Source organism: Cupressus sempervirens, chromosome 4 (genome assembly GCF_028749045.1).
Source record: "Cupressus sempervirens isolate cs-2001-9-10 chromosome 4, ASM2874904v1, whole genome shotgun sequence".
NCBI classification, from domain to species: Eukaryota; Viridiplantae; Streptophyta; class Pinopsida; order Cupressales; family Cupressaceae; genus Cupressus; species Cupressus sempervirens.
In genome coordinates this window covers 801,294,403-801,322,307 of record NC_143121.1, presented here as the reverse complement: position 1 = coordinate 801,322,307, position 27,905 = coordinate 801,294,403, and the positions used below count along the sequence as shown (strand labels likewise).

Here is a 27,905-nt window from a genome sequence, read left to right as displayed (position 1 = left end):
AAATTTTGACACAACTTTTGCTAAAATGGGGATCAATCAAGAGTTAATTAGAACTCTGGTCAAAAAGAATGAAGAGGGTAAAATCAAAATGGAAGAGTGGATGAACCCTGCCCTAGTTATTTTTAGTGATGCCACTAAGGAAAACTCCAAAATGGATGTCCTCAACAATGCCAAAAATAGTGTGATGGACAGCTTTTGCATGACCAAGTGGATTTTTCATGGAATCCAAGAGCTCAAATATAGGGTGAGCAGATTGGAAAAGGAGAACTACAGCTTGAAGAACGTGATAATGGATGAAGAAAAGAACATGGACAAAAAAGTGGAGGAGGTTAAGAACAAGGTTCAAACGATGGAGAGCTTAGTGTAGATTATAGTGGAACAAAGCTATAGTATTCTCAAAGAGGCCAATGAGAATATTAAGTTGCTTATTAACAAAATAGAGGAGCAAAGAATTAGTAAGGAGGAGGAACCTACCCCCCCCACCCCCCAATGCAAAGGACAAGATCCCTAATGATAGCTTAAGGAAGCATACTAGATCCAACATGAGGGAGGACACCTTGGAACCTAACTAGGAACTCTTAGACATGAAGGAGGTAGTTGGTAGATTTTCGAAGCTTGAAATTAGGGTAGCTAAAGTTTTGAGAGATATCTCCTAAGTGCCCTGGTTTTTCTTGGCTTGTCCTAGTTTTTTTTTTATTCCTTGGATTTCTATTGGTTTTATCCTTTAGTGTGAGAGTTGTTTTAGCTGGTTTCTTTTAGTTACTTTTGATACTTTAAGCATTCCTTTTTTTTTAGTTCTTTGTAATGTATGGGTTTCAGGGCCTTGTTAAAACCTATTTTCCTTAATAAAAAACATAAAGTATTTATGCAACCCACTTTATTTAAATTTTTTAATATGCAAACATCACCACATTTAAATTCAAATATGGTGATTTTGGTAGGAAGGAAAAAATGACCAACAAAGACTAAGTTGTCAGTTATACTACATTGACATTCATATAATATGTGTCCTTTTTAATCAAAAATATCTTTTTATTTTTAGTAAAAATTCTAGTTATTTTTATATTACAACACTTGGCAATGTATATCTATGAGTAAATATTTTTCTTGGTGATATATTCTAAAAGATGTAAAATACCAAATGGGTTATCTCATGTGGAGCTCATTTGATTGATTTGCAAATTGATTATTAGATTGAAAGTATGGTTATCTTATTTCTATCTATCTTATTGGACTTCAAGTAAGTTAAATTCTATAAGACTAATCGTAAATTATTTGAATCTTCAAAACATATAGAGACCCTTTGGTCAATGGTACTATAAGTACCATCTCATCAAATTTATATATAAAGTATTTATCACAAATTTGTGCATTTGTAACCTATATATAAGGCACTAGTCTATTTGGAACTAATTTGGTCTAGTTCAAGGCCAATCTGATAACTTTCTCAATAAAGCTGTTGAATCAATTTCTTTATTTATTCAATATATGATTCATATAGTAATTAATAAGAAAATACAACTTATAAGAAATATGTAACCTAACTTATTCACCTAAAGAGTACTTTTCCATCTTGGAGAGAGTAAGCACTAGTGATCAAACAAACACTACATGCTTTAAAACACCTCTAACCAAAAAATTAAGGTTGAGGCTTAGGTTTACCCATCTTGGTCTTATACAGCCAAAAGTGCCTAGAAATTTGACCATTGATCATTCCTAGCAGTTGGCCAAGTCTAATTAGAAATTCAATCATTCAATAGACAAGCTTATAAGATTCCAATTTGCTGATTTGGCCACCAACAAGTCCATGCACCTCATCTCCACAATCACACTTCACACACATCTACTAGCATGCTTTTTTACTATGCCATTTAAGAAAAATCCTCTCTTTACACTTTGATGTACTTTTCATAGAATTGTGTGGACAAGAAGAATTGACTTCATGATAGAAAGAATGTTTTGTAAGTCATAGTCTCTGAAATGCTTCCTTTCATATACATTATGTGATGGTAACATTCTTAAAGACTTGGGTTCACATATGACATTTGGCTACTTTCATCCCAATCATACGTTATGGAAATAAGGAAAGAAACATATTCAACTATACTTGTTGGGGTGTCATTATTTAGCTATGGCATTGTGTAGCTTAAATATTACACACTAGGATTTTACTACTAATTGTGTAGTACTATGGGGTCCACCCAACGCCCATGTTGTCCATTTGCTCTTTTATATCCAAATTTACTCTGTAACTATGAAAGAGAGCCATGATTGTTTAAGTTTTAAATCCAACTATTGCCACCAACTATTCATTAAACTATTTAATGGTGTTTGTATCTTACATTGTACCAAATGTGTGTATTTCTTATATCTTTTACAATATTTTTCATTTATTTGGCAAGAGCATTGTTCAATTTTTTTCTAGGCAACCCAAAGTATGTAATCTTATACCAGTTTCTTATAATTCAAGTTCATTTATTCTACATGTTTAATTTGTGTAATTTAGATCCTTTATCAATGTCCTTAATTTAAATATTTTAATTTATGTTTTCAAACAAATGTTATGGACATCATAGTTACTATAATCTTATTTTCTTGATTTAACTGACATACTTCAAAACAACTTGTATCACAAGTAGGGACATAAATTAGAAGTACCTTAAACCAAAGTTCCTTGTTTTAATTTTAGATATAATGCCCTACAAAAACATAATTAATTTATACAACAAAATATTTCAAAACCATGAAAACCATTAACATGTCGAAGAAATTTTGAGATAGAAATTTGCATGCATGAATTAAATAAATGAGATTTGAAACGTCTCTACAATGAAATTTATGAATAGAAACATAAAAAAACATGTTCCATGAAATATTCAAATCATTCTTCCAAGAACAGAGTTTTTGTTTCTTTGACACTAAAGTATGAGGTGACACACATTATTAGTAATTGTAAAGGCTATAAAAAAATAGAAAAGTACTATTTCTTTGGTAAAAAAATTACAAATTTGTGGGGTTTAGAGGATCTTTGGTTGAAGTTAAAACTCTTGATAATGATCAAATCAAACAAGATAGAATGAAAATAACTTGCCATCCATAACAATACTACTACCTATTTGCATCTTCGTATCACAAATTCATAAGGAATGGAAATTTCTTTAAAGACTGTCCCTAGATTTAATGCCTTAGAGTCAATTGATTATCAAGGTTTAAATGGTTTGATAGAATGCTTGTTACTATAGTGGTTGAAGGATATATAATTCTTTTAAACAAATATAACTTGTTCTTACAATTAGGCCTACAAATTGACATGTCCATCATAACAAACAATTTCAAAGACAAAATGACAAGGTTATCTTATTCCCAAACAAACAAAATCATAGTCAAAGTTTTCCTAGTTCACAATAACTTTGAAGCTTTATTGTGAAAGGAAGTTATATATAATGGGTATCTATTTTCTATTATAGATGGTAAAAATAAGTTGTAGTAATGATATTAAGGGTAGCTAAATATTGATAGCAAATGTGAATAAGGACAACCTTTTTTTATAACAATTCAAGTATAGTAAACTAGAATTTTATTACAATACATTATCTATTCTAAGATAGTATTTTTTTAACCATAACCTATATTTTTTCCTCTATAGTGGGTAGCTCTGTTACCATTGTAATGTAATGGGCTCTGATACCACTGAAATGGGCACCCTCTGATGCTGAAATTGTATTAATTCTCAAAATTATGAAATCAAGTACAAAGCAATGTATTCCAAAGGCCAAACCCCAAGGGAATGACATCTAGAATGTTACAAGAGAGGATGAACATCCTCTATTGCCAAGAAAGATATGTGACTCACACATCCAAGCTCTTATCAAATGTCATTCACAAAAATTCCATGCTCAACAATGAGACTCTCATCCCTATTTATCCTTTTCCTTCACCCTTCTAGAAGGAACTAAAACATTAATTAATTGCAAGTGCTAGAAGCTTCCCCATTCCAATAATTAATGCACTCTCTAGAAACTCCTCCCTTGCAATACAATAATTAATTATGCTTCTAGAATATTAAATTAGTAGAGGCTTCCACCTTTCCAATAATTAATACACACTCTAGAAGCTTCTCCCTGGTAATACAATATTTAATTAAATTAATTAAATATAAAGTCATCTTTTAATTTTTAATTTTAATTTATTTAATGACTTTATAAGAAATTAATTTGATTTCCTCTTATGCTCCACTTAGACTTTGGAGAACGTGAAAGCTAAAAGTCAGGGTCATTACATCCTTTTTTTAGCCTATTCCAATATTTTTAGAAATTGAATTGGCCCCAACCCACCTTGTAAAATTGTATTATTGATTTAAATAGAGCTTAAGTTATTTGAATTAACATTTGGAAACTTAAATATTTCTTGATGTGAGAAAGTATCTAATGTTTGGTGTGTGAGTTTAAAACATAACAAACACTTTCTACACTAATTAAGCTTGTCTCAAAATCTCTGACTCACTACTCTGCCATTGCAAAGTGGGGATTAAGGTTAAATTGGAGGAATTTAAAGGGAAAGTTTGTTGAACCACTCTTCAATCTTCAACATTAAGATGTGACAACACAATATTAAGAATCAACAACAAGGGTAGTAAATCAATGAGAGATTAATAGATTAAAAAATGCGAGATGTCCAAAATAGCTAGATTATATCTTACACCGTGAGACTCTTTGTTGTGAAGTACTTTCTATTGTTTTTCCACTACCTTCGTGGTAGTTGATAGTGTAGAATGATATTGCAATATATCAGTCCCAAGATGAACAAACATTTGTTAAGATTCTTCAAAAAGAAATAAAATCTATAATGAATAATGAAGATCAATCTAAGGTTGACCTATTATTCTTTTCATATGGGTTTTCTCATAGACCAACATTTGTAAGAATTATAGATGGAGTAACTGAGAGGGGGGGTGAGTCATTTACCACAAAAATAAATCCACAGATCCTTTAGATGTCTTAAATAACTAGTTACTATTGATATTTAGTAAACACTTCACAAAATGTTGTAACTCGGTAGATTAATTTGTTACTGGTATTTAAGCATTCATAGTCATTAACATACATACAATAGTAAATAACATGAACAGAAGAGACACCAAATTTAATGTGGAAACCCAATATGGGAAAAACCAACAAGTAACTAGCTACCAATTTTCACTCTTCTAAAGTGAGCCCTATTGGGAACCAACCTAGTTAAAGGTTACAAAACACACTGTTAGGAGTGACCATATTAGATGATTTAATCACCCTATTAAGAGTGGTCTTGCTAGAGGTCTTTAGAACAATTCAACTAAACTATCACCTTGTTCGAGGATTTACAAAATGGTTACTAGACCAGCTCTGTTAAGAGATTTTGAAATCACTACTACAATGGTTAAATAGTAACAATGAATTGACTTGAATATGATGCAATTGAATTTTCTGATTATAGATCTCTATTCTCCACCAATAGATCCTCCTTTATCAAATATAGCTTTGCTACTCCTCAATGATCTCTGATCATCCTTCAAAATTTGCTCTCACAATAATCAGTCCTTCACATTTATTTCACATAAAATTCATCACACACTTAGAATTCACAACTCGACCTCTTATATATACCATTTAGATTATCAAATCGGCTCATTCACAAGTTACATTTACCAATAAATCATACATTAGTTGGCTACAAATATTACATTAAACAAATAAACTTTATTTCACAAAATAATGAAATCCTTCATTGGCCAACCCTGCTCAGTAACACTGCTCCAGAAATAATTTTTTGAGTTAACCATCTCAACTCGATTAACATTGTAATATCTATAAAATCCTTTGGCTACTGAGTGAACTCGATGAGAATTTTTTTCCTTCATTGTTCATGAGAGCTCGGTAAGAACTATTTTTTGCCATATTTCCCTTTGATGACCAAATAAGCTCGGTAGACACTGAATTGTCTTGCTTAACCTTGAAAGCTCGGTAACAACTTTCTGCACAAGCTAAAGCCTGAGAACACTCGGTAGACACTATAAACCTTCTTTGCTAACCTTCTAACCTTAGTAGACTTTGTCTTTTTCCTTGCTGACCAATTGAGCTCGATAGACTCTGACTGATAACTAATATGAAATTTGTGTAACATCAAAGACAACACACAATTGAACAAATATATCCAAAAATCTCCCTCTTTGGCATCGATGGCAACACAACATGTCATAGCATAATGAAATATGAAAACAAGTCTTCACTAACATAATGCTTTACCTTCTTTCATTTCAATCCACAAAACTTCTCAAATATAGCAATCTCCCTCTTTCATAGTAATCTCTCCCTCTTACATAAACTCTCTCTTTTTTGCAAATTTCAAAAAGATATGACAGTAAACTCTCCCTCTTTGACAACACATGCCAAAGACAACAAAACTTCAAACTTAATTGAAATTCAATGTACCTTAAGTACTGATTCATATGCAATGTCTTCATTTCTTTGCTGCATCAACTGATAGATCTAAAATTCTATTCTTTTTGATGCATTACTAAAACTATATTTTTAGTGAGCTTCAGATAGGGGAATGACCCCTAACTTACCTCTTAGATACAAGAATGCATCCTTAGGTAAAGGTTTTGTGAATATGTCAGCAATTTGTTCCTTTGTATGGACATAATCTAGTCTGATCTCCATATCCTGCACCAATTCTTTGACAAAGTGATACTTTATAGAAATATGCTTAGTTTTTTAATGCATCACTGGATTCTTGGATATGTTAATTGCACTAGTATTGTCACAAAACATAACAACAAGTTCTTTGATATCTTCCTTCATACCTTCCAATAAATGTTTGAATAGTTTACTGCTACAGCAACATATTCAGCCTCTATTGTGGACTGGGATGTATAGTTCTACTTTTTACTTGTCCAAGAAACCAACCTCTTTCCAAGAAATAAAGCTCCTCCACTTGTACTTTTTCTGTCATCAACATTCTCTGCCCAATCTACATCAATAAACACTTTTAAATCCAGATTTCCTCCAAGTTTATACCATAATCCATAATCTTCAGTTCCTTTCAAGTATCTCATGATCCTTTTGATTGCCATCATGTGATTTTATTTTGTTTTTTCTAAAAATTTTGCTACAATACCAGCTACAAGAGCAATGTCTGGTCTTGTATGCACTACATACTGCAACTTTCCAATCATAGATCTATACAATGTCTGATCCACTTCCTTTGATTCATCATCATTGGTAAGTTTCAATCCTAAACACATAGGAGTCCCAACTGGTTTGCAGTCTTCCATACCAAATTTTTTTAGTATCTCCTTGATGTATTTAGATTGAGTGATACAGATGCCATTCTTATTCTACTAAATTTGAAGACCAAGAAAGAATTTGATCTCATCAAACATTGACATTTCAAATTCCTTGTTCATTTGTTTTGAAAATTCTTTGCAAAGATCATCATTTCCTGTGAATAAAGTACCATCTACAAATTTTTTTCCAAAACAATCTTATTATCTGGTCCTTCCTCGATATACAAGCTACTATTATCATTGATTCTTTGAAAATCAATCTTAATAAGATAGTTGTGCAGTCTTTCATACCATGTTCTCGAGGCTTGTTTTAGAACATACAAAGCTTTATGCAATTTGTAGACCATGTCCTTGTTCTCTAGATTGACAAAACCTTCAGGTTGTTCAATGTAAACCTCTTCATCTAGTATACCATTGAGAAATGCTGACTTGACATCCATTTGATAAACTTTGAATCCTTTGTATGCAACATATGCAAGTAAGGTTCTAACACCTTCCAATCATGCAATAGGAGTAAAAGTCTCTCCATAGTCTACACCTTCTTCTTGAGTGTATCCTTTGCATACCAATCTATCTTTGTTCCTTGACACCTTACCATCTTCATTTAACTTGTTTCTGAAAACCCACTTAGTTCCAATCACATTTTTGTCTTGTCACAAGAGTCCATGTCTTGTTTTTCTCTATTTTCTCTATCTCTTCATTCATAGCTTCAATCCAACTTTCATTTTCTAGTGCATCTTTGATATTTCTAGGTTCAAAATCAACAAGTAAACAAGTGCCTTTCAACTTACTTCTTGTCATAGTTCCTTCAAATGTATCTCCAATGATCTGATCTGGTGCATAATGCCTTCTTACATACTTGGCTAATACAAGTTCCTTGCCTTTTGAATGCTTTACAGTTTCATTCTCTTGCACTTCAGCTTTAGGTTCTGGTTTCTTGGACTCGATAGCTATTGATTCAGTAGCTTTTGTTTGCAACTCAGGTCCTTAGAGCTCGGTAGGTATTGGCATAGTTTGAACTTCCTGCGAATCAGTTACTGAAGACTCGAGAGTTGAAGATTCCTGATTGATAGGTGTATTTGGCACTGTATTAGGTTCAATGTAAACAAATCTCCTATAATCTTCTAGTTCCCTTTTGCTTTCTTCTTCAGTTCTTTCTGCAAACTCATCAACTTTCACATGTGCACTTTCTATGACTTTGTGAGTAGAAAAATTCAAACATCTATATGCTTTACTCTTGCAATAATATCTCAAAAATGTTCCTTCATCACCCTTTACATCAAATTTACCTTTTCTAGATTCTTTCAAAATGTAACATTTTCTTCCAAATACTTTTAGGTAACTTACATTTGGTTTGTAGCCATACCATAACTCATAGGGGATTTTGAATGAGTCCTTCAACTATACTCAGTTCAAGGTATGAACTATAGTGTTGATAGCTTGCTTCCAGTGTTTGATAGCAATTTTCTTTTCAATCATTAAGGTTCTTGTATAGTCCATGATAGATCTATTCCTTCTTTCAGCTATTCCATTTTATATAAGAGTTCCAGGAGCTGAAACCTATCTTTTGATTCCCCTTTCAATGCAAAAGTTATTGAACTCATGTGAAATGAATTCACCACCTCTGTCTAACCTTAAACATTTCAGTCTTTTGCCTATTTCCTTCTCTACTTTGGCCAAATACCATTTGAACTTTTCAAATGCTTCTAATTTCTCTCTTAGGTACATGGCAATCATCATTCTTGAGTAATCATCAACAAAAAGAATGAAGAAATTTTCACCAGTATAACTTTCAATTTCAATAGGTCCACATAAATCAATATGCACAATTTCTAAAACTTCTTTAGCCTGATAGTTTTTATTTTTAAAGCTAGTCTTTCCCATCTTGCCAATTTGATAATTCTTGCATAGACTAACCTCAGGTTTCTTTATGTTAGGAATACCTCTTACTTTCCTGAATTTACTTATTTTCACCAAATTATCAAATTTCACATGACACAACCTCTTATGCCATAACCAACTTTCTTCAACTTGAGCAATAAAACATGAGCATTCACGAAGTTCAAGATAAAAAAAAGTTACCTTTTATTTGAGTGCCTGATCCAATCAGCTTTCCTTTGTCATCCAATAGTCTTGCTTTACCATGCATGAATTCCACTTTGATTCCATTATTAAGTAGTTGTGCCACACTTAATACATTATGTTTTAGTCCTTCTACCCAATATGCATTATCACATACAAGTTCCTTGGTTAGTTAGATTCTTCCTTTTCCTTTTATGCGGCAAGGTTCATTATTATCAAACCTTACATTGCCACCATCATAATCCTCAAAAATTTTAAACTTAGTTTTATCACCAATCATGTGATGAGAACCACCACTATCTATAATCCATGTATCATTTTTTCTTATATGAGAAATAAGCACCATTTCCTCATCATTATCAGACTCATCCTTTACAAAAATGTAAATAATTTCATCTTCTTCTTCATCATCAGAATCATTAGAATCTTTAGCCATGAAGCATGTTTTCTTACCTTTATTCTTGAATGATTTGAAGTCTTTCTTGCCATTGCACTTGTGACCTTTCTTCTCATCCTTGTTCTGCTTATTTGGGCACCTAGCAGCAATATGCCCAATTTCTTCACAAGAAAAATAGATTAGAGGAACCTTACCTTTTTATTTCCCTTTTCCTCTTGAATATTTCGTTGCTAGTAGAGCTTCAACAACCTCAAGATCATTGTCTAAACTCTATTCAGATTCTTCATCACTGTCTGACTGAGAATCCTTTATCTTCTTTCCTTTCTCCTTGAGTGAAACCTCGGCTTCAAATGTTGATTCAACATTCTTGGCAGCTGGAACATAATTATCATAGTTATCTAGCTCAAGTGTAGTCAATCTTCCAACTATGGCCTCTAAATTTATCTTATGATTTGCTTCACATCTTCTTTCTTGAATTGCAGAAAATCTGATTACATAAAAAGGAAGTAGAGTTCTAAGAACTTTACTTATAATTGTTTCCTCATTGATATCTCCTCCAAATGCTTTGATGGCACTAACACATGCTTTAACTCTTTCAACATATTTTGCAATGTTTTCATCTTCTCTCATCCTCATTTGATCAAATTGACCTCTCAAACTTTCTACTTTGGCTCTTCTCACATTATCATCACCTCCATAGATCTCTTTTAGCTTGTTCCACATTTCAAAGGTAGTTTTGCAATCCTTGATGTCATCAAATTATTCATAACTTAGGGCAGATGAAATATCTATCATGTTGTTGTGAGTCTTCTTTTCAACAATATCATTGACAAATAATGTACTAGCAGGTTCTACATATTTTTTATCAAGGTACTTCAGCCCTGTATCACCAATAGAAGCTAGATGAAGTCTTATCAACCCCTTCCATGTTGAGAAGTTGTCCCTGTTAAGTCTTGGAATTTCCCTCTTATAAGACATCCTGATCTTTGGCTTAGATCCTTGAAATCTTTTTTTGAAAGCACCAAAAGCTCTAATACCAATTATTGGAGTTATAGATGGAGTAACTAAGGGGGGAGGGGGGGGGGGGGGTGTGAAGCAGTTACCACAAAAAAAAAATCCATAGATCCCTTAGATGTCTTAAATAACTAGTTAATGTTGATACTCAGTAAACACTTCACAAAATGTTGTAACTTGGTAGATTAATTTGATACTAGTCTTTAAGCATTCATGGTCATTAACATGCATGCAAAAGTAAATAACATGAACACAAGAGACACCATATTTAATGTGGAAACCCAATATGAGAAAAACCACCAAGTAACTAGCTACCAATTTTCACTCTTCTAAAGTGAGCCTTGTTAGGAGCCAACCTAGTTAAAGGTTACAAAACAAACTGTTAGGTGTGACCCTGTTAGAGGATTTAATCACCATGTTAAGAGTGGCCTTGCTAGAGGTCTTTAGAAAAATTCAACTGAACTATCACCTTGTTAGGGGATTTACAAAATGGTTGCTAAACCAACTCTGTTAAGAGATTTTGAAATCACTACTACAATGGTTAGAAAGTAACAATGAATTGACCTGAATATGATACAACTAAATTTTCTAATTACAAATCTCTATTCTCCACCAATAGATCCTCCTTGATCAAATATAGCTTTGCTGCTCCTCAATGATCTCTAATCATCCTTCAAAATTTTCTCTCACAATAATCAGTCCTTCTTCACATTTATTTCACATCAAATTCATCACACACTTAGAATTCGCATCTCGACCTCTTATATATACCATTTAGATTATCAAATCGGCTCATTCACAAGTTACATTTACCAATAAATCATACATCAGTTGGCTACAAATATTACATTAAACAAATAAACTTTATTTTGCAAAATAATGAAATCCTTCATTGGCCGACCCTGCTCGGTAAACACTACTCCAGAAACAATTTCCCGAGTTAACTGTCTCAACTCAGTTAACATTGTAATATCTGCAAAATCCTTTGGCTGCCAAGTGAACTCAGTGAGAACTATTTTCCTTCGTTGTTCATGAGAGCTCGGTAAGAACTATTTTCTACCATATTTCCCTTTGATGACCAAGTAAGCTCAGTAGACACTAAATTGTCTTGTTTAACCTTGAAAGCTTGGTAAAACTATCTGCACAAGGTAAAGCCTAAGAATGCTCAATAGACACTATAAACCTTCTTTGCTAACCTTCTAAGATTGGTAGAATCTATCTTTTGCCTTGCTGACCAACTAAACTTAGTAGACTCTGACTGCTAACTGATATAACATTTTTGTAACATCAAAGACAACACACAATTGAACAATTGTATCCAACAACATTATCCCATGAAATAGTAAAAACTAAGGACATTTTAATCAAATCTTATCACGCACACACACATGCACTATATATATATATATATATATATATATATATATATATATATATATATATATATATATATATATATATATATATATATATATATATATATATATATATATATATAGGGTGGAAGTAAGAAGTTGGACCATGTCTCAAGTCTATGGAAGTCAATGGATTGAGATTATATTCTTTTAGAAATATGTGCCCTTCTTTAATTTTTTAAAAATGGGTTCCAATTTTTAAATTTTTATTTTTTTTGGGATTTAAAATGCATTTTAAACATCATTTTTACTTTTTCAAAAAGGACACCCATTTCTTACAACATGGAGTGGGATTTTTTTCTCCCACCTCAGATTTCAATTTAAGATAAGCTTGGTGAGACCAAGGCTATGCCTTGACCTCTTAAGATTTGGCTAAGTCATTGAACTAACAAAATCAGGCGTTGCCATAATTTTAGAGGGTCTTCCCAATCAAATTTTTTCATGAAACAAAAACCCATTAGAGTTCTCACTATCTTGAACAATCTCTCTCTCTCTCTCTCTCTCTCTCTCTCTCACACTCACACACACAAACAAATTAATATTTTACATGAGGCCAATAGATGCAATGGTCAATACACCCCAAAATTGAAATACCTATATTAAGAAGATTTCATTGTTGAAAAGGAATTTAGTTATACTTATTCCATCCATGTCTTCTTTTAACTAATTCTTTCAATTACTATATATGTATTACATGTTTTGTTATGTTATCAAAAGTGTATTGAGTTTTTACCAAGCGCATTATACCATGTGTGGATGTTTTCTAATTGAATTGTAATATTTTAGTTGTCTATTAGATGGATGTTGATTGGTCTCACATTGTGGATGAATAGTTCAATGCCCATGTAGCAAAAAATATTCCTATGCAAATCTGTTGTGGGAAAAGCCAATACTTAAAAGACTCAAAATTATTTTTAGTGCAGACTAAAGCTAATAGATTGAAAGATCTTATTGAGGGATAATTTTCAAGGCACTTGTATCCAACTCTCTTTCATATAAGTCATTCAAGAAAGTCCCCTCAAAGTTTTGATACAAAAAATAGGATTAATACTTATTTGGAATGCAACATGTAAGAGTAATATTCTAACTAATAATGTTTATATTTTCAATTGTAAAGTAAAAGAGTATCTATAATCATTTGTTATTTATGTTCATTATTAATATGAAGAATCTTTATGATTTCCATGGGTATTGGTGTACATTTGGACCAGAGGACCACAAAGAAAAAGATTCTTCACACCATATGATCCTTCCTCTATTCCCAAATTAGGGAAAGGTAGTAGATCTTATCAAAAACATAATTGATGCAGTTGTACCTACCATTTTAGCACCCAAACCATGATTCATAGGCCTAACCATGTTGCAACATGCTACCATCAGGTTCAACATGTGAACAAGAGAGGCATACCTTGTCATGGTCAAATGAACAATACATTTTTAGTAATGAGGTCCTTCTTTGAAACATTATTAGTAAGCAATTATAGCAATGGGTTGATTTAGTGTCATTACTTGGCATCCCTATAGATGTAGTACATAAAAAACATAAGAAATGTGTGCATGAGAAGATGACAATATTTGAGGGTCAATCTTCTAGGGTTTATTTTCTTACAATGGATGAAATTATAAATATTGATCATAAAATTAAATCATTAATATATATGTAGGATAGTAGTGATACTTTTGAGTGCAAGAATAGGTTTGGGGAAACCTTGACAAGTGGTTTATATATCAAGAGTATATTGCCACTGTTGATGGAGATGAAGACGTCTCATTTGTGCTAGGGATTGAATTGCAAAAGAAACTTGATTAGATGCTTCAATATGACCACAAGAATATATTGGCCATGGATTATATGTTTGGTTCAAATGAGATGAAGGTATGTTGTGTATTTCTTGGTAGATTTGATATACAAATATTTACACTTAAATAAGGTATTGATACATTATATCTTATATTTTATGATAGTTCAATTGTATATAATGTTTTCATTTGAATCAAAGAATATGGGGGTTCTTGTGGCATGGATTATTATGTCTAGATCTTTGTCACATGATACTACATACTGGATGCACATTCTTCTCCAATGAGCTCTTGAAGAATATTGATTGGAGACTAAATGCATTCATGGTGGATGATACAACTGTCAAGATCAAAGTTGTTAGGTATATTTCACTTATTATTTAACCCTTGTAAATTTTTAAAATATCTCAATATATCCTCTAAAATAAAAATAGATACTAAGTAAAAGTATTTATGATGGAGAGAAGTGTTTCAGTGTGATGTATATCTATGCAATTGGCATGTTAGATGTGTGTGGCTAAAAAAATTTATTGCAAAGGTCAAAGATAATGCAATTAGATAAGATATTTTTTATAGACTTGTATTTATCATGCATCATTCCAAAAATGAGGATACAACAAAGAATGAGATATACAAGTTTATTAAGGACTTTATAGATACACAACCATCATTCATTGAATATTTTAAGGGACAATGGTTTAATAGATTGAGTATGTGGGATAGATATTTGCATGTACTAAAACATGTAGGATAAGAGAAAAAATAGTGCTATAGATTCTTACCATTCACACTTAAAGAGAAAATTCTTGAAAATAATCAAGCGCACTACAAATCATCACATTGATTGGTTGGTGCATCAGCTAACAACACATATTTGTGTCTATTATTGGTGGCTATAAGTTGGAAAGAAACATGGTTTCTATATAAACTTTGATATTGAGAATATTGAAAACACTTCTTGGCTTTGAGCTATGAAAATTCTAGATGACCATGTTACATTCAATGGCACTAATGATGACATAGCATGGTTTACAAGTGAAAGAAGTCCCAATTATTTATATGAATTGTATAGCTCCTCAACTAGTCTATCTATGTCCTCTTGCAATTTTTCAATAAAATGATCCATGAGAAACCATGTGATAAAGGTGTGTGTGTGTGTGTGTGTGTGTGAGAGAGAGAGAGAGAGAGAGCATTTATCTAATAACTTGTATATAGACCTTGATAATATTTCTAGCACAATTTGTTTGATAGAAGAAGGATGCTCCAACAATGTCTCTAATTATTTGGTACATAACAACCATGAGTATTTTATTATAATTATATACAAATATTTTCAAACTATGTATTTTTTTTGTTTTAAGTGTGTTGCATGTTGAGATCAGATTGAAAAAGATCATTGTTGAGGGAGAATGTTGTGATTAGATCACAAGAAGGAGATTGTTGAAGAAGATTTCATGTTTCAATCATTGTTTTATCACTAATGTCAAACCTGCTATTTGTTGGTAAGACAACTACTTATATGATTTAAGTACTATTACTCAGTTGATTGATAAAGAGGATTTGATCAAAAGATGTAACAATAGCACTTAGAGGAAAGGTTGAGTTGTGATTATGTAATGAAGTATAGGAATTAATTAAGATAATGATAACATGATGTATTGATAATCTACTTAAGGTTACAAAGGTTGGTTACACTAAGAAAGTTTAGAAGAACAAATTATACAAAGGTTGTTTGCCAAGCTTGACTGAGTGGGGAGTAGGTGCTGAGCAAAGTTAGTGCTAGCCAAGTAGAAAATCAATTGGGATCATGTAAAATTTTATTCTAGTGTATGTCAAGAAAAATAGTAAATGTTGAGTAAAGTTTATTTGATGCAAAGCACTAGTAAACTTTAGTTTATATCGAGTACATTCAGAGAGGATGTTGAGAAACATAGTGTGTGACAAGCATCAGAAGACAAATAATGTTGAGTGGCTACATTGTTTAAAAGATCATGAATTTGATGGATCTAAGTCAATAAGTTTTTTTCTTAGAATTTTTGAACTAGATGAAAGATAAGATTGATGAGTTGGTGGCACAAAATTCAAGCTAAACCATTTTTAGGTGAATTAAAAGAGGATTCAAGAAGAAGTTTCTAGAAGAGATATGGAATGTGGGATAGATTCATTGTATCCTACCTAATCCATCATAACCCTAATTTAGACAATGGAGAATGAGTGGCAAAAAGATCTTAATTTCCTATTTATAGGAATGGCTAGTCAAAATCAAAGGTTATTAATTGTGACAACTTAAGGAAGACAAGGAATCAAGGTTTTTGCTTGATCGAGTGAGCTAAGAGAAGAGATTGCATTGGCATGTTAAGCAAGAAGGCTTAAGGATATAGATGCTTCAAAGGGTGAACAAGTTGTCAGAGCTAAAAAGTATGAAGACCAAGCAGAATGGAGGATTGAAATAGTGATCTATAATCTACAAATGAAGTTGTAAGTTGTTATAAGATCAAGCCTTACTATTACTCTCTAACAATTGTAGTACTAGTCTAGGGTAAATCCTTTGGATTAAGGTTGACCTAATAGTCATTTGTAAATCCTTTAACCAGGTGACATTCAAAGTGAATGGTCTACAGTCCTCTAACAAGGATCAATCCTAAAGGGTGATTGAAATCCTTTAATAGGGTCACATTTAACAGTGTGTGTTGTAACCTTTAACAGGGTTGGCCTTTCATAGGGCATCACTTCATAAGAGTGAAAAAGAGTAGCATGTTATTGGTGGTTTTTTCCCAAATTAGTTTTCACCTAAATCATTGTGTCAAGTATGTTGATGAATCTATTATGTTTCATGTTTACATTTCTACAAGTTGATTTGATAGTAACCTACAAGTTTTAAGTGATTGCATAATCTTATGGATGCATGCATGATGAAGATAAATATTTTATGGGTTCAAAAAGCTATGAAAAGTTTTCCTTATACATTTGGACCTTGAATAACTTATTCACACCACCCCACCCCATTTATTCTAAAGTATTCCAACAGTTGGTATCAGAGCCATCTACTTAAGAGGGTTAGTTTGAAGGTACTAGAAGCACAAAGATTAAGATTTCAAAAAGAGAAGTACCAAAGCTCAAAAGAGATAACTTTATTGCACAGAAAAGTTTGATGAAGCTAAACCTTTGAGGACTTGGAGATCATGCACAATCTACCATTACCAATGAGCATGGTGACCTTGTTGGAGCTCCAACTATTGAAGATATGAGAAAGAAGAAAGAACATAACCAGGCAATGTTGGAGATTGCCTTTACCCTAAGTTATGTTGAATTTGATGATACCGAAGGTCTTGAAAATGCAAAGAAAATGTGGGATACCCTAGCTTCCATCTATGGAGGAGACACCAATGTTCTTAGAGCCAAAGCTGAAAGTCATAGAGGTAAGTTTGATGATATGAGAATGGAAGAAGGCAAAAATATTGCTCAATATATTGCAAGGATAAAAGAAGTAGTTAATGTAATTAGAGGAGCTAATGGAAAATTAGATGATGATACTATGTTAAGAAAAGTTTTAAGAACACTACTGCCTGTATATGCTATTAGAGTCTCTACAATTCAAGAACTAAGATTCATGCCAAGGAATGATCTATCACTTGAAGGATTGGTAGGAAGACTTGTTACTTTTGAGCTATCTAACTTTGATAATTATAAACTTGAGAATATTAAATCTTCTTTCAAAGCTAAAGTTCCATTGAAGGAACTTGATGAGAAGAAGAAGAAGAAGAAGAAAAGGATAAAATATGTATCAAGTGATAGTGTAATAGATGAGGAGGATCTTGAACAACTTGAAGCACTACTAGCAAGAAGATTCCACAAAGGAAAAGGTAAGTTCAAAGGTAAATTACCTATTATTTGTTTCAATTGCAATGAAGTTGTTCATATTGGTGCTAGATGTCCAGAGAAGAAAAAATACAGAGGTGGTGACAAGTACAAGAGTAGAAGAGATGAAGACGACAAGGAGTACAAAGACAATGGAAAAAATTCATGCTACATTGCTAAAGAGGAAACATTTGATGAACATGATGATGAAATCGTATATGTTACAATGAAGGATGGATCTAATGAAGATGAGGCAACCGCACTTATAACCTATGTAAACAAGAATGATAGGTGGATCATTGATAATGGTGTTCACATCACATGACTAGAGACAAAAGTAAGTTCATTTTGTTGAATTGTTATGATGAAAATATTGTAATATTTGGTAATGATTCACCATGTTTGCTAAAAAGAAAAGGTTCCATCAAGCTCACAGATAAGATTTTATGTGACAATGCTTACTATGTTGAAGGACTTATCTATATTCTCTTGAGTGTGTCATAATTGAATAATTTGGGATGTAAGGTTGAATTTGAAAACAAGGTTGCTAAGATATATGACACAAATGAAAGAATAATTGGAAAAGGTGATCAAACTAGAAGTAATCTATTCTATCTTGATATAGACAATGCTACTTGTCTAGTTGTAAAATTTGATGATGTATAGTTGTGGCACAAAAGGTTATGTCATGTCAATTTTGATAACCTGGTTGGTATTAGTAACATGAGAAAGGTTAGAGGATTGCCTAAGTTGAAGGAGCCTAATAATGTAATGTGCCCTATAATGTGCAAACAATATCAGTTGGGCAAGATAACAAAGTCAAGTATTAAGAGTAAAACTTATACCTTTAAAGGAATTCTAGAGATCATTTCATACTAACTTGTATGGACTAATTGAAGTGCAAAGAGACAAAGGAGATAAGTATATCATGTTGTTTGTTGATGATTATATCTAGAATGATAACAACTATGTTTTTGAAAAATAAATTTGATTCCTTCCAAATGTTTAAGTGGTACTTGGAAAGAGTTGAGAAGGAAATAGGTAAAAATCTGAAGTGTTTAAGATCTAACAAAGGAGAAGAATTCACATCAAATGAATTTGAGATGTTCTATAATGATAGAGGAATCAAAAGACAAACATCCGCCCATAGAACCCCTCCACAAAATAGAATTTTTGAAAGGAGGAACAAGTCAATAATGGACTATGCTAGAACACTTATGATGGAGAAGAATGTTGCTTTGAAATACTAGAGAGAAGCTGTAAGTACAACTGTTTATACCTTGAACTATGTACAAATCAAGAAAGCTACTCATTCAACACCTTTTGAACTGTGGTATGGATACTCATCCAATGTAAAATATTGTAAGGTATTTGGAAGAAAATGTTACATTCTTAAAGCTATCAAGGATGGTAAATTGGATGCAAAAAGTGAAGAAGGTACATTCCTAGGTTATTTCACAAGAAGTAAATGTTATAAGTGTTTGAATACTAACACTAGAAAAGTTGTGGAAAGTGCAAATGTGAATTTTGATGAATATATAGAAGTATGTGAAGCTAAACCTATGAAAAAATTAGAAGAATACAAATCATTTGTATACTCTTATGAAGGTATGCATGTTGAAGAAGATGCTACAAATCAAGCCACAAACCAACAACATGTGTCAATAACTACCGAGTCATGGACCATGAATGTTGAGTTGCATTTAGGAACCAAGCCACATTCAATAGGTGAGTTACAAAATGAATTTGAAGCACATTCAGATTTTGAGATTAGTAGAGATACTGAGTTACCTGACAGAGATGTATAAAATGATTTTGAAACTGAAAAAAATCAAATGAAGAAATAAGAGCTAAACCAAGATTGTCTAAATATGTCAAAAGACATTATCCTACTACACAAATTATTGGAGATAAAGATGTTATAGCATTGACAAGAAATAGATTGAGAAATGATGCATATTTTTTGAGCATGAAGGAAACTAAATCAATAAAAGATGCATTAGAAGATGAAGATTGGAGTAAGGCCATGGAAGAAGAGATAGAAAAAATTGACAAAAAAAAGATGTGGACTCTAGCTCCCAGACCAAAAGACAAGAATGTGATTGGCACCAAGTGGATATTCAGAAACAAGCTAGATGAAAATGGTGAAGTAACAAGGAATAAGGAAAGATTATTCTGCAAAGGATATGCACAAGAAGAAGGAATTGACTATGGAGAGACATTTTCCCCTATTTATAGATTGGAAGAGTAAAAAATTTACTTTCTTATTCTACTTGCAAATGTTTCAAATTTTATCAAATGGATGTTAAATCTACATTTTTGAATGGCATATTAGAGGAAGAATTTCACATAGAACAGTTAGAAGGTTTTGTTGATGTTAACAATAAGAACATGGTATGCAAATTACACAAAGCTCTATATAGTTTGAAATAAGCACCAAGAGCATGGTATGAGAGGCTTCATAAGTATCTTGTGAAGATTGGATTTGAAAGGACTGATGATAACAACAATCTATACATAAAGACAAAGAAAGGTAATGGTATTTTGTTATCTAAAATTTTTGTTGATGATATCATATTTGGAGGTCAAGATGCCTTATGTAATACTTTTGTAAATGAAATGAAGCAAGAATTTGAAATGTCTATGTTTGGAGATATCAAATTCTTCATGGGTTTGCAAGTATATCAAATGAAATATGGTATATACATCACTCAGTCAAAATATGTCAAAGAAATACTAAAAGCTTTTGGATTGGAGGATTCAAAACTAGTAAGTACACCTATGGTAACAAGACTCAAGTTTTCAAAGAATGGTGATTTGACTAAAGTGAATCAAACATTGTATAGGTCTTTGATTGGAAAATTACAATATGTGGTACATAGAAAACTTGATATTGCATTATCTATAGGGATAGTTGCAAGATTTGTTGCTAATGCTAGGGAGAATGATTTGATGGATGTGAAGAGAATAATGAGATATCTGAATGGAATAGAGGAGTATGGTCTATATTATAAGAAAAATGAAAATTTTGAATTAAGAGCCTACATTGATGTTGATTGGGCTGGAAAAATTGATGACAGAAAAATCACCAGTGGAGAAGAATTTTTCTTAGGCAAGAGACTCATTACATGGACTAGCAAGAAAAAAAATTACACCTCACAATCTACTATTGAAGCTAAATATTTTGTTGCTATTGTAAATTGTACAAACATTGTATGAATCAAACAACTACTCAAAGGTATGAAGGAAGAGATCACAGAACCAGTGATACTTTATTGTGATAATACAAGTGCTATCAATATATCAAAGAATCATGTGATGCACACAAAGACTAAGCACATTGCAATCAAGCATCATTACTTGAGAGAATTAGTTCAAGATAAAGAGGTGAAGATGGAATATGTTAACAAAAAAGACCAAATTTTTGACATCTTCACAAAAGCACTATCTAAGGTTGCTCATGAGTATCTAAAGCTATCTACGTAACAAAGAGGAGTGCCTTGCACCAAAAAAGACAATTTTCATATGTTACAAATTGATGTAGAAGATCTTACTTTAGGAGCTGCCTAAAGTAATCAAAAAGTTGAAACTTAAAATTAGTCACAAGTAAGGTTACCGAGGGAGAAACTAAAAAAGCTTATATCAGCATGTTAAGATGATAAGTCTATGGCACTGTTGTCAAAGAGGGAGAGATTTACTAATCAGAGGAAGAAATAGAAGATGGATATTAGAGGGAGAAATCCTAACATCTACCCAGTAAGAGGGAGATATGAGAAGAAACTCAGAGGGAGTTATAAGAAATATTTTTGTAACCTATTCGAAAGATGGAATAGAGGGAAAGAGATTTCAATACAAGGAAATATAGGGAGAGATTTCAATCCAAGGAATTATTTTTCTTTTGGTACTATTTTAACCTAGTTAGTTTGGTTGAACAAAGTGTTTTTCCATTTGGTTGATCAATTTGGTTTCCCATCAATGCCAAAGAGGGAGATTATTGAAATCAGATAGAAAAAAAATCATTATTGAGGGAGATTGTTGTGATTAAATCACAAGAATAAGATTACTGAAGAAGATTGCATGTTTCAATAAAAAAATTGTCACTGATGTCAAACCTGTTATTTGTTCATAAGATAACTACTTATATGATTTAAGTACAATCACTTAGTAGATTGATGAAGAGGATTTGATCAAAACATGTAACAATAGAGCCTAGAGTAAAGGTTGAGTTATGGTTATGTAATGAAGTACAAGAATCAGTTAAGATGGTGATAACATGATGTATTGATAATCTAACTAAGGTTACAAAGTTTGGTTACATTAAGAAAGTTTAGAAGAACAAGTTACGCAAAGGTTGTCTACCTTAAACTTGACCAAGTGGAGAGTAGGTGCCGAGGAAAGTTAGTGCAGGCCAAGCAAAAAATTAGTTGGGGCAAAGTAAAATTTCATTCTAGTGTATGTCCAGCATAACACTGAATGTCAAGTAAAGTTTAGTTGGTGCTAAGTACCAGTAAACTTTAGTTTCTTGTTGACTAAATTCACAGTGGGTGTCGAGCAACCAAGTGTGTGCCAAGCATTAAAATCCAGATAATGCCGAGTGGTTGCATTATTTAAAAGATCATGAATTTGATGGATCAAAGCTGACAAGTTTATTTTCTTGGAATTTGTCAACCAGGTGGAAGATAAGATCAATGAGCTCATGGCACAAAATTCAAGGTAAACCATTTTTAGGTGAATTCAAATAGGATTCAAGCAGAAGTTTCTAGAAGAGATATGGAATGTGGGATACATTCATTGTATCCTACCTAATCTATCCTAACCCTAATTTGGACAATGGAGAATAAGTGGCAAAAAGATCTTAATTTCCTATTTATAGGAATGGTTGGTTAGAAGCAAAGGTTTTTAAGTGCGACAACTTAAGGAAGACAAGGAATCAAGAGCTTTTGCTTGATCAAGTGACCTGATAGAAGAGACTACATTAGCATGTTAAGTAAGAAGGTTTAAGGATATGAATGCTTGAATAATGAACAAGTTGTCAAAGCTAAAAAGTATGAAGGCCAAGTAGAATGGAGGACTAAAAAAATGATCTGTAATCTACAAATGAAGTTGTAAGTTGTTATCAAATCAAGTCTTACTATTACTCTCTAACAATTATATCATTCTAGGGTAAATCCTTTGGGTTAAGGTTGACCTAACAATCATTTGTAAATCCTTTAACTGAGTGGCATTCCAAGTGAATGGTCTAAAGTTCTCTAACAAGGCTCACTCCTAATAGGGTGATTGAAATCCTTTAATAGGGTCATATTTAATAGTGTGTATTGTAACCTTTAATAGGGTTGGCCTTTCACAAGGCATCACTTCATAAAAGGGAAAAAGAGTAGCATGTTACTGGTGGTTTTTTTCCCAAATTGGGTTTCCACATAAATCATTGTGTTAAGTGTGTTGATAAATCTATTATGTTTCATGTTTACATTTCTACAAGTTGATTTGATAGTAATCTATAAGTTTTAATTCATTACATAATCTTATGGATGCTTGCATGATGAAGATAAATGTTTTATGGGTTCACTAAGCTGTGGAAAGTTTTGTTTATACATTTGAACCTTGAATAACTGATTCACCCCCCCTAGTTATTCTAAAGTATTCCAACATTGTGATGTGAATGTAGGTAATTGATGCATTTGATGGGATTGTTGGTAATGAAAGTTTCCAACTCTTGGAGGATTGTTCTATGCCCACCCAGGTGAATCTATAACCACATCTTTGTTATATAATTTTTTTATTTGATTATATAATTTATAAAATATGTTTGATTATTTTTTCAAACCATTGAAAATAGAGATGAAGATGCACTTGAATAAATGAGGCTACAAATAACACAAGAGTTGGACAAGTTACAAGAGATTTCAACTCACACATTTGATATGGAAAAACTTACTTTCATTGATGATAAATTAATGGACTTGTCAAAAAAGGTTGAGAGTAGACATGTCTCATCCCAACTTGTATTAGATCATCCAAGTGCAAATTAATTTTGTGTTGTACAAGATGGGTTTGGTCACACTATTCATCGACAAAGAGACTTGATTGAGTGCATGATTGTAAGAACAAGATTTAGTATTTCCATTAGAAGACCTATGTTTCCACCAATGCAGCAAAATTGAAAGCATAAAAATTATTTTGATGATATTGATAGGAAAAATGAATGAGAAGAGGAACAAAATTAGAACAATGAACATGATTTTGATATGGTTATACACATGTTTGAAATTGTCCAAGACACTACTATAAGAACACAAGATTTTATTGATGAAACATAGAAGAGTGTCATCAAATTTTTTACTTGTGTATTACAAATTTTTTTAAGACCTTGAATCCTTTGATGCAATTTTGGATGCTAAAATCAAAATCTCCTTACAAAAATTTGTTGTATAATTTTCATACTATAACTACAAGTATGAACAAGGGTTCTACAGGACTTAAGATGATGAAATAGATTCTATTTGATATGTAAATTATTCTCAAATCTCAAATCTTGTACATTGTGTATATCTATATTTTAAGAGTTGTTGATCAACCAATCTCAAATAATGATAGTCAAAGTTATGGTCTCTTTCCAAATTTGGACTTGAATTTTTGTCCCCAATCTCTTGAATATTTTGATTCTTATATTGAATCCATATTGATCCATGGGAATACAAGAAAAAATTGTCATAATATATGTTAATAGTGAGCAATGAGAATGTTAATGTACATGTTAATTGTCATAATCATTTTATCTACCCTTTTATGTGCCCATTCATCCTTTTTGTTGCATTCTATTGAGAATTTAATATTATGGTTTGACTATTAAGATGTTAATAATTATAGGAAGCCTAAGATGGAGACACACAATATGATCAAATCCATTATTATCTAAGTTTTATACGTAAATTTTTTATTCAATTTTTTTTTGTTGGCATAGCTGATTTATTTTTAGGAAGTAAAACTAATATATTAGGTTGTGCAATATTTTTCCCTATGATAAATATATAGTTCAAATTTGTTAAAGAAAGTGTGATCAACAAAATTTGATAGAATGATAATAATAGGAATAAGGTAAAGCGTGATTTATATTGAGATAAGTCAAAATAAACTAATGTGGTATCACCTTATTGACCTCGTCAATGTATTTGAAGTATTTCAGCCTAGTATAAGTATTTGAGCTGAATGCATGCTTTATTGTTGTTAAGATTTTTCCAACCATATATGTGTCAATTAATGATGCTTCAATTGTTAAGATTCTTTTCATACCATTTATTAGTTATTTTAGATCATGCATATATTGTCTCCTATTATTGAACTATGCTACTATTGTTCTATTAAGATAGTGACTATTTGTTCTTTTTTGCTTTCACAAACCAAAAAACATTCATTTGTTTCCCTATTAAAATATTTTAGTTCTATTGCATTGTAAAACACAAATTATATCAAGATTCTATAATGAATGAATTTAGTCAAAACTCACTTAATGTTTGTGCAATATAGAGAAAATGTTCAAACTACCACTAGTAGAATGTTGGCAAATATATGACTATGTGACTAAAAAATTTAGTCATGTGACTAAAAATTTTAGTCACATCACTAAAAATAATCAAATTCTACTCATTTTTCTTAGATCATAAGTGACCAAATAAATGACTGATTTGATCATTAGGTAAAATCACAAGGTTAGACAAATAAAAATGAGTAAATAAATAACCAAATAAGTGACTAAACAATTAGTCGCTGAAACAAAAATAAATAAATAAATGATTGTTACTCTAGTATAATAACATTTGATAATATCATAGAATTTAATACATATAAATTTTATTTCACAAACAATGCTTATCCACCTATAGACTTATTGCATGAGTAATTCATCTGCATCTATTACATGCTCGAAATATGGCTTTCTAGATTCAACCTACATAATGAACTCATAACAAATATAGTCTACTTAAAGTTAATTCGTAACTAAATCTCCATAAAGAATGTAAAATATATCCAAATCCACCATTGTGAGATATGACTAAATACCCAAGAAAGGGGAAGTAAAATTTAAAGAAAGGGTTATTTCACTATCTCAAAGCCCTCTCACCAATGCACCTTTCCAATTCAATTTTATTATTTTTTAAAATTTTGCATAGTTTATTAATTCCAATGAAAGTTTATTTGTTTAGTATTTACATAGATTATATTAACTTTTAATTATTTTTTAAAATTTTGAATGTACATATTTAATAGAATTTCTAAATATTTATTAAAATTAAAGTATTTTAATTAATTAATTTTTTTATTAGATGTAATTTATATAAGTTACAATTTTTTTATTTTAAATTTCTTGAGCATTAGTTTGATTTATTTTGTGTAAAGAACTTAAAAAGATAAAGCACCTAAAATATATAATATCATATTACATTAGTTGAAAATATGAATCTGAAACCCGCAACCCTATCTTTTTATTTTCATTTTTATCTCCTTTGATTTACTACTCTCTTGCATGACCATATCTATGATTTTGATGGGAGATTTTTTGAGAGAGTGGCTTCTAATTGGATACATTTATTCATGAACGGGTATGCATGGAGATTCAAACAACTTCAATATTGTGCATACTTTGAATTTCTTTCATAAAACCATAATTGTTTATTGAAACCCTAGGCAACTTGTAGTTGTAAAGCTCTATTTTTTATGGTTTGAATAAAATCAATTAGTCTATATTTCATGGTTCCAAGCCTTAAACTTTTTCTTTAAAAAATAATTTAGACATTATTTTGATTCTTTTCATTTTCTGTAAATGTTTGAGGTCTATGATTCAAGAATAGTTATCAAAATGGAAAAAGATCTATGGTTATTTTAGGGCATTTTTGGTAGAATGTTCTATTTTGTACTTAGATTTTTTAAGAAGAAATGAAAAAATGGTGTCCAAATATTATGTATCTAGATATTCTTAAAGCTTTATTATTTTCTTAAAAAAAATTCATCTTTGGGCCTTGATCTTTTCAGCTTGACCTTCATTCTATATGTTGTACAAACCCTCCATAATATATTTTTTGATCACTTAAATCTTATATTTTCTGATTTCAATTTTCTATTATAGCTTTTGAAATCCTCATTTCCTTTAAAATAACTAAATATTTGTCTAGAGTGGGAATATTAGGAAACTTGGTGTTGTAGAGGTCATTCCTCTTTTGCATCAAAAAAGTTGTAGAGGATTCAAACCCTAGTCATGGAAGATAGAGTTTTTTGGAGAATGTTTTTAATCAATCTCTCATGAACAATCCAATGGAGATAATGCATTCCCATCATTCTTCTTCTTTGTCATCTGACAATGATGCTTGAAGCCATCCATTTCTTCCTTAGTTAACAAACTCTTTAGCAAACAAAAATTTGTGCACTATGTAATCAGTGGAGGTAAGCTTCTTGATTTAGTATTGTGGAGGAATAAACAAATGTCTACTAGTTTCTTGATTAGGGTGACTATGTTGTGGATTTGTTCAAAGGCATGGAATATTTGGTACTCACATTTGCATACCAGGTTGTGATTCTCTCACTAGGGATCTTGTACATTTGGATAAACTCTGCCACCTTCTTGAAAAGGTCACACCCCCATATCTTGGAAGTTTTTATTTCAAAGGATACTGCTCATCACATTGTGTATGAGCTGAGAGTTGAAGTCAATAGAGCCTTTTTAAGCTTACATAGTTTTGCATTTGGGAAGTACTTCAAGAAGCTTCTATTGCTTGTTATTGTTCTGTATGTTCAATCAATTATAGAAAATTGTTGTGACTTTTTAGTTGTTATTCATATTGGGCTTATCACTCTACTCGTTATATATATTATGTATAAAAAATATGAAGATAAAATAGATTCAATCACTCACAAAGTGATATTCAAATTAAAGAAGAATTACAAAGCCTTTGATGCCAAAGCTATGTGCAAAATACCAAGGGTGGTGATCATTGTTGTCCAGTTAAGTAGTGGTATTGTATAA

The 27,905-nt window shown here is 31.6% G+C and overlaps 1 pseudogene; it reads left to right on the top strand.

Annotated features, from left to right (window-relative positions):
- The first annotated feature begins 25 nt into the window (after window positions 1-25).
- LOC149563818 (reticulon-like protein B5 pseudogene) lies at window positions 26-27,905 on the top strand (annotated as a pseudogene).